The sequence below is a fragment of the Helianthus annuus genome, chromosome 7 (assembly GCF_002127325.2).
Source record: "Helianthus annuus cultivar XRQ/B chromosome 7, HanXRQr2.0-SUNRISE, whole genome shotgun sequence".
Taxonomy (NCBI): Eukaryota; Viridiplantae; Streptophyta; class Magnoliopsida; order Asterales; family Asteraceae; genus Helianthus; species Helianthus annuus.
The window spans coordinates 56157288-56164017 of record NC_035439.2 but is presented as its reverse complement, the minus strand read 5'-3'; the positions used below and the strand labels follow the sequence as shown (position 1 = coordinate 56164017).

At 42.9% G+C, this 6730-nt stretch overlaps 1 non-coding gene across 1 annotated transcript; it reads right to left on the bottom strand.

The window, feature by feature from the left end:
- Nucleotides 1-6300: 6300 nt before the first annotated feature.
- LOC118480747 lies at nt 6301-6407 on the bottom strand. Its single transcript, XR_004863724.1, has one exon. It is a non-coding gene; the product is annotated as a small nucleolar RNA R71 (small nucleolar RNA).
- Nucleotides 6408-6730: the final 323 nt, after the last annotated feature.

Genomic DNA, 6730 nt, shown 5'->3' with positions numbered 1-6730 from the left:
AAAGGCTTTATGAGATTGACGAATATAAGTTTAAAGATCTTCAACAGAAGGCAAGGAACAATTGGGCAAAACATGGGGACGATAATACTAGTTTTTTTCATGGATTTATAAATAAGCGACGAGCTAATAACAACATCCCAGGATTGATGGTTCGTAGAGATTGGATAACCAAGCCGAATGATATAAATAAAGAAGTACTCGTTTTTTTAGAGCCAAGTTTTGCAAAGAATTGAAGTCACGACCGAAGTTAGATTGTTATGACCTGAAGCGATTATCTAATAATCATGCTGAGTTTCTTGTTTCACGGTTCTCAGAGGAGGAAATTAAGCAAGCGGTTTTTTCATGTGGCGATGATAAGGCTCCAGGGCCCGACTGTGTCAATTTTAAATTTATAAAACGATTTTGAAACTTGTTTGCGTTTGACTTTGTGAAGCTACTGAATTACTTCTATGACCATGGTAGAATTAATAAGGGAGCAAGGTCGTCGTTTATTACTCTAATTCCAAAAGTTAAGGATCCTTCGGGTTTGGGAGATTATAGACCAATTAATCTGATCGGGGTGATAAGTTAGGTGATCTCCAAAGTGTTGGCGAATAGGTTGCGGATGGTGATGAATTGTTTGACATCAGAGTCTCAATCGGCTTTTATTAGTGGAAGGTATATTTTGATGGTCCCTTAGATTTTGGTGGTAGTTGGAACAAACACCTGCCATTGGTGGAATTCTCGTACAATAACAACTATCACGCCAGCATCCAAATGGCACCTATCGAGGCTTTGTATGGTAGAAGATGTCGATCGCCTATTGTGTGGCACGAGATCGGTCACTCGCAACTAACCGGTCCCGAGATTCTACAAGAAACGACTGACAAAATCCACCAGATTCGAGACAACTTGGTGAAAGCTCGGAACAGACAGAAAACTTACGCCGATAGGAGACGCAAGCCCATTGAATTTGACGTTGGCGACTACGTACTCCTAAAGGTATCCCCTTGGAAGGGTGTAGTCAGATTCGGCAAGAAAGGGAAACTAGCGCCTCGATATGCGGGACCTTTTAAGATTCTGGAAAGGATTGGAAAAGTCGCCTACAGACTCGAACTACCGGAGGAACTCAGTAACGTCCACCCGACTTTCCACGTCTCTAACCTCCGAAAATGCCTTGCTGATCATGACCTAATCGTACCACTCGACGATCTTCAGGTCATCGAAACCTTACACTTCGTGGAAAAGCCTGTCGAAATCATGGATCGCCAAACCAAGCAACTCAGGCGCTCACGCATCCCAATCGTGAAGGTCCGATGGGAGGGCAAACGAGGCGCGGAGTTCACTTGGGAACTCGAAAGCGACATGAAGGCCAAGTACCCGCAGCTGTTTAAATAGATCTGAAGCGTCAAATTGGTCAAATGACTCACGATGATGTGCAGCTTCGAGCCTAATTTCGGGACGAAATTCCCTAAACAAGGGGAGGCTGTAACACCCCGTGTTTTCGAATGTCAAAGTCAAAGTCAAAGTCAACTTTGACTTTCTTTGACTATGTATAGTCTATATTATGTTCTAGTTGTATTCTGTGGAGTAAGTGTTGTAATCAGAAAGAATCGAAGTAATCGAATGTTTAATCAATTGCGACCGATTTACGACTGTGAATAGTAGGAAGTAACAATGCGATAAAGTTAATCAATCAATAATCAAGTTAATCGATTCATCAATCAAACTCGAGACTCGAATTATGCGAACTCTGGTATTGTTATACGTGTGTGTGTGCCTTATGTGTTACTTGTGCGTGTTTACTTATATGCTTGGTGTGGTATTCAAACGAATCAATTGAAAATGGAATCGAAACTCGAAAAGCAAACGAACTCAATCGAAACCGACATCGAAACGTGACTTATAGAAGATTGTATGTTAGATATAGTAGTTGGGACTGAAAGTAATTTGACTAGGAACTCTATCGTATTCGTATCATCGTCCATCGAAATCGGAACATCGAAAATCGTCGCGAAAGACTCAAGAGGGGTCGCGGATTGAACCGGAGGCATCCTGACCGAACAGGCCAGCCGATCGGCTAGCATCTTCCTAGCCGATCGAGTGGCCCATTCGATCGGAGCTCCTGGCCGATCGGCTGCCACTTTTCTCTTTTGGAGCCTATAAATAGGGCTGTCATTGTCACACTTCCTATTTTTGGAAAGCTCTGACCGAACCAGCCTTCTTCTTCACCTTTTCTCAGATTTCTCTCAACTCCAGTAAGTTTTCACTCTAATTCTTGTACGATTTTGATCACTACATGATTCTACACCTTTCTATCTTTCAAAACTCGATTTCTAACCATGAAATCACCAAGATCTAAGTGTTCTTGGGTGATGTCATCATGGTGTTCTTGAAGAACACCAAACTCTGGCCTCATTCCACCATGAATAGCTTAGATCTGACCGGTTTCCACATAAACAAACTAAGATTTGTAAGAATCTTAACATTTTTATGAATGATTTCCAACCTTCTTCAACCTTTTACACTCGAAACCTTAAAACCGGTAGAAACGGAGCTTGAACCGGCTAACTAATCATTCTAACAGTTAAGAGGTTCAAGATTCGGATTCTATATACAAGGTTCACCGATTTCGGGTTAAACGTCAACTTACCGTTCCGAGCAGTTCACCGGCCGGATTTGGGTGATTCCTGTCCGAACCAGTGCAACAAGTAAGAACCCACGTTCTACAGTTTAACTCGCCGTCAAGTTACCTTAAAAGCATGACAAATAATCAAACAGCCAAGTGTTAGAAGAAAGGCTGACCAGGTCAGAAATGCTGGCCGAACGGCTAGGCTGTTCAAACAGCCCAGCCGATCGGCTAACACTAGGTCCCACACTTTTCAAACCTTATGAAGTATGCTATTGACGAGGTGATGTTCGATCGAATATGCTACTCGATTGGTAAACATTACTCTTCGGATCATGAGATACTATGCTTCAACACTCAATTGATTTTACAACTCGTTCGTAGTAGGGAATGCCAGTCGATCGAACAGGCTGTTCGATCGAGCGACATCCTGTTGAGAACCACTTCTAAAGTTCCCAGCCGATCGGTTAAGCCGGCCGATCGAACGGACCGTTTGATCGATCGACCTGAAAGGTAAGAACACTTTAGTGTTCTCATATACTACAACGAAAACTTCAAAAGTTCAAATCCTCAAACACAAACACACCAGAGGAAGAAACAATCCACTCGAATGGTCCAGCCGATCGAGCCTACCGGCCGATCGAACAGGACTGTCCAACGGATATACCAGCCGATCGAACAGCCCGTTCGACCGAACCTGCCGTTCGATCGACCAGCCTATTCGATCCATCCACACTTATTTACATTTCCACATTACTCATTGTTGTGCTATCAAACTATTCAGGCTAACCCTACTCTCAGCGCTCCCTTCAATCCATAATCAATCACTGTGAGTATACTCGATCCCTTTTTGCTTTTAGCACTTTTGGGTGTTACATACGTTGCTTATATCAAAACACAATCGATCACACTACTCAAACTATTTGAACGCTAACCAATATGCATGTATTACGTGACTTAATGAATGCTTGTTGATTGTGTTTACACGTGGAATGCTGTCTACCTGCCTTAACGACGTAGTACTATAGTTTGGACTCAGCACCCGTTCACACGGGGGTTGTTAAGGACAATTACTTGCACGGATTACGGTGGTAATCATGTATTGCTGATGTGTGTAAAATGCAACATATAAATCACATCAATTAAGGCATAAAACTAACCCTTTTTAAGTACTAATGTTGGAAAAAGAGTGTTTTTGTCTTCCTTTTGTATTTTCAGGATGAAATGAGCTCAAATTCACAAAAGAAGCAAAAAGACAACTAATTCTAGCATAAATACAAGGAAAGGAATAAAAGAAGACTGCCCGGACCCTCAACGGCATCCTCCAAAGCAAAAAAGAGAAAACAGAAGCCTGAACACGCCCCGTGCTCAGCCAGCACGGGGCCGTGCCCAAGAAGCAGCATAAAATACAAACTGGTAGAAGCTTCCATTGCCCACCACGGGGCCGTGTCCAGTGAGCACGGGGGCATGGTGAAAGTACAGCAGGCGCATTAATTGTAATTGCGAATTACAATTAATGAGGAGAGAGAGTGTCAGACGGGCACGGGGGCGTGTCCAGCGGACACGGGGCCGTGCCCAGCCTTCTGTTCAGCCTATAAATAGGGGTGCTTGGTTTCATTCCATCTCATCCCTTGGCACACCACCTCTCTCACACTTCATCCACCACCCACCACCACCATAACACCATCATCGACCACCATCATCCATTGTCCATCGTAGAGTGTGTGAGTCGTCTCAGGATCCAAGATTGATCGTAAGAGTTCTTGACAATCAAGGCCATGTTTGCCTAAGTCTGTTACATCACTTGGTGAAGACAGGTGTTTAGTATAATACTTTTTATTTTTAATCTTTTGCACTTTTTATTTGGTTTTGTATTAATGACTTTAATAACTAGTTGCTTATGTTGAAGGTGATCTTTCCTTATCGTTTGTCCGTGGTGTCTTGGCATTATTTTACTGTCTATATAAAATAAAAGATTTTCACCATTCATATCTCCACGGTCTATATGGAGGTATGTTGGCTACCTGGTCGGGGGTTAAGGGAACGGTTTGGTAAGGGTCTTGCCCTTGTTCAGCGTTTAGAGGTCCTGCAAGGGACCTGGGTCAAATTTAGTAGGATCTCCTTCAATGCCCATAGGTATTGGATGGCGGGGATCCAAACTCTTTGACCCCCTCATAAGTTAACTACTATTAATACTATAACCCGGCTATTTAGGACTGTATCCCTGCTGACTCTGACTACTTAGTCGAGGGTAACGTCACCGCCAAAAGCGGGGTCTACCATAATTTGCATTAATAACTTAATTCATTATCTTCCAATAATCCGACCCTTTAGGACTGTATCCTTGCTGACTCAAACTACTGGGTTGAGGGTAACGTCGCCTTCAAAAGAGGGGCCTACTACAATAACTAAGATAATCTCTTAAACAAGTGCAAAAGTGCGAAAATAATCAAAGGTTATACTAATACACGAGTCGGATCCAAGTGATTCATCTTGTCTATCTGTTTTTATTTTTATTTTATTTTTCAGCATTTAGTTAGTTTTTATTTTCTTAGTTTAAAAACATTTTTCTCACTTTTTGATTTGATTAGACGTTGAGGATAAACCGGTATTAAAAGCTCTTGTGTCCTTGGACGACCTCGGTATCTTACCAACACTATACTACGTCCACGATGGGTGCACTTGCCCATATGTGTGTTTAGTGTTAGTGAATATCGTGTTTTTATAAATTTAAAACTTGGCTAAAGGTGTAAAAAGGGCTTAATTATACATCTAAATTATATATACACCAACACACATCAAGTTTTTGGCGCCGTTGCCGGGGACACAAGGATTTTAAGAAAGTTAGGAATCAACGGCCTAATCATATTTTTATTTTTCTTTTTAATTTTTAGGATTTTTCTTAGTTTTTCAGCTTCTGCAGAGCTCAGCACGGGCCGTGCCTGGTCGGACACGGCCGTGCCCAGCGTCGTTACTGGCAGTTTTTAGTTTTCCAAGTTACAGAAGGCTGACCACGGGGCCGTGTCGGTGCAACACGGGGCCGTGTCCAACTTCCACTAACTGGGGTCTGGAAAATATTAACTGAAACTCCGACCACGGGCCGTGTTCGCTGAACACGGGGCCGTGGTGAACCTTCTGACCAGCATTCTTTTCTGTTTTTATTGCAGGACTTGGAACCCGACGTCAACCTTACGTAGTGTATGAGCTCCAGTTCCAATAAGGACATAAAAGAACCACTAGAAGAACCCGAACGCTTTCTCAGAAAAAGGTTAAAAGCTAAAAACCAAGAGAAGGTTTCGGGTGATCCACCTCCAATGGCGGACCAACGTACCCTTATGGATTATCTACGACCTACCGTAGGTAACCTAGGCGCCGCTATCAATGCTCCGAATGTCGAAGCTAATAACTTCGAACTTCGGCCGCATTTGATACAAATGCTCCAAAACTCCGCAACCTTCCACGGGCTTGCGGACGAGGATCCCCATCTACATATCACCAATTTCTTAGAAATATGTGATACCTTTCGGATCAACGGAGCATCAAATGACGCCATCCGCCTCCGTATGTTTCCTTTCTCACTGAAAGACCGAGCGAAAGCTTGGCTCAACGCCCTCCCAGCTGGATCGGTAAACACCTGGGATGAACTAGCCCAAAAATTTCTATATAAGTATTTCCCTCCCGCTAAAACTGCTAAATTAATGACTGAAACTAATACATATTCACAAGAGGACGGGGAATCCTTATATGAAACTTGGGAAAGGTTCAAGGAGTTATTACGCAAGTGTCCGCATCACGGCCTTGCGATATGGCAACAAGTATCCACTTTCTATAATGGATTGTTGCCACACACAAGGCAAACACTTGATTCTAGCTCCGGGGGACTTTTAGGTAATCAACACCCACACGAAATATATAATCAAATTGAGGAAATTGCTCAAACCAATTTTCAATGGCACACCCCCCGGGGGAATAAATCTATTGCCCCGGGCGCCCATAAGGTTGATGAAAGCACTTCTTTACAAGCCCAAATCGAGGCCCTTTCTTCAAAGATAAAAAAATTGGAAATGACAAAAACAGTCTCGGTTATGGCTTGTGAATGGTGTGGTGGGTCACATGAAAATT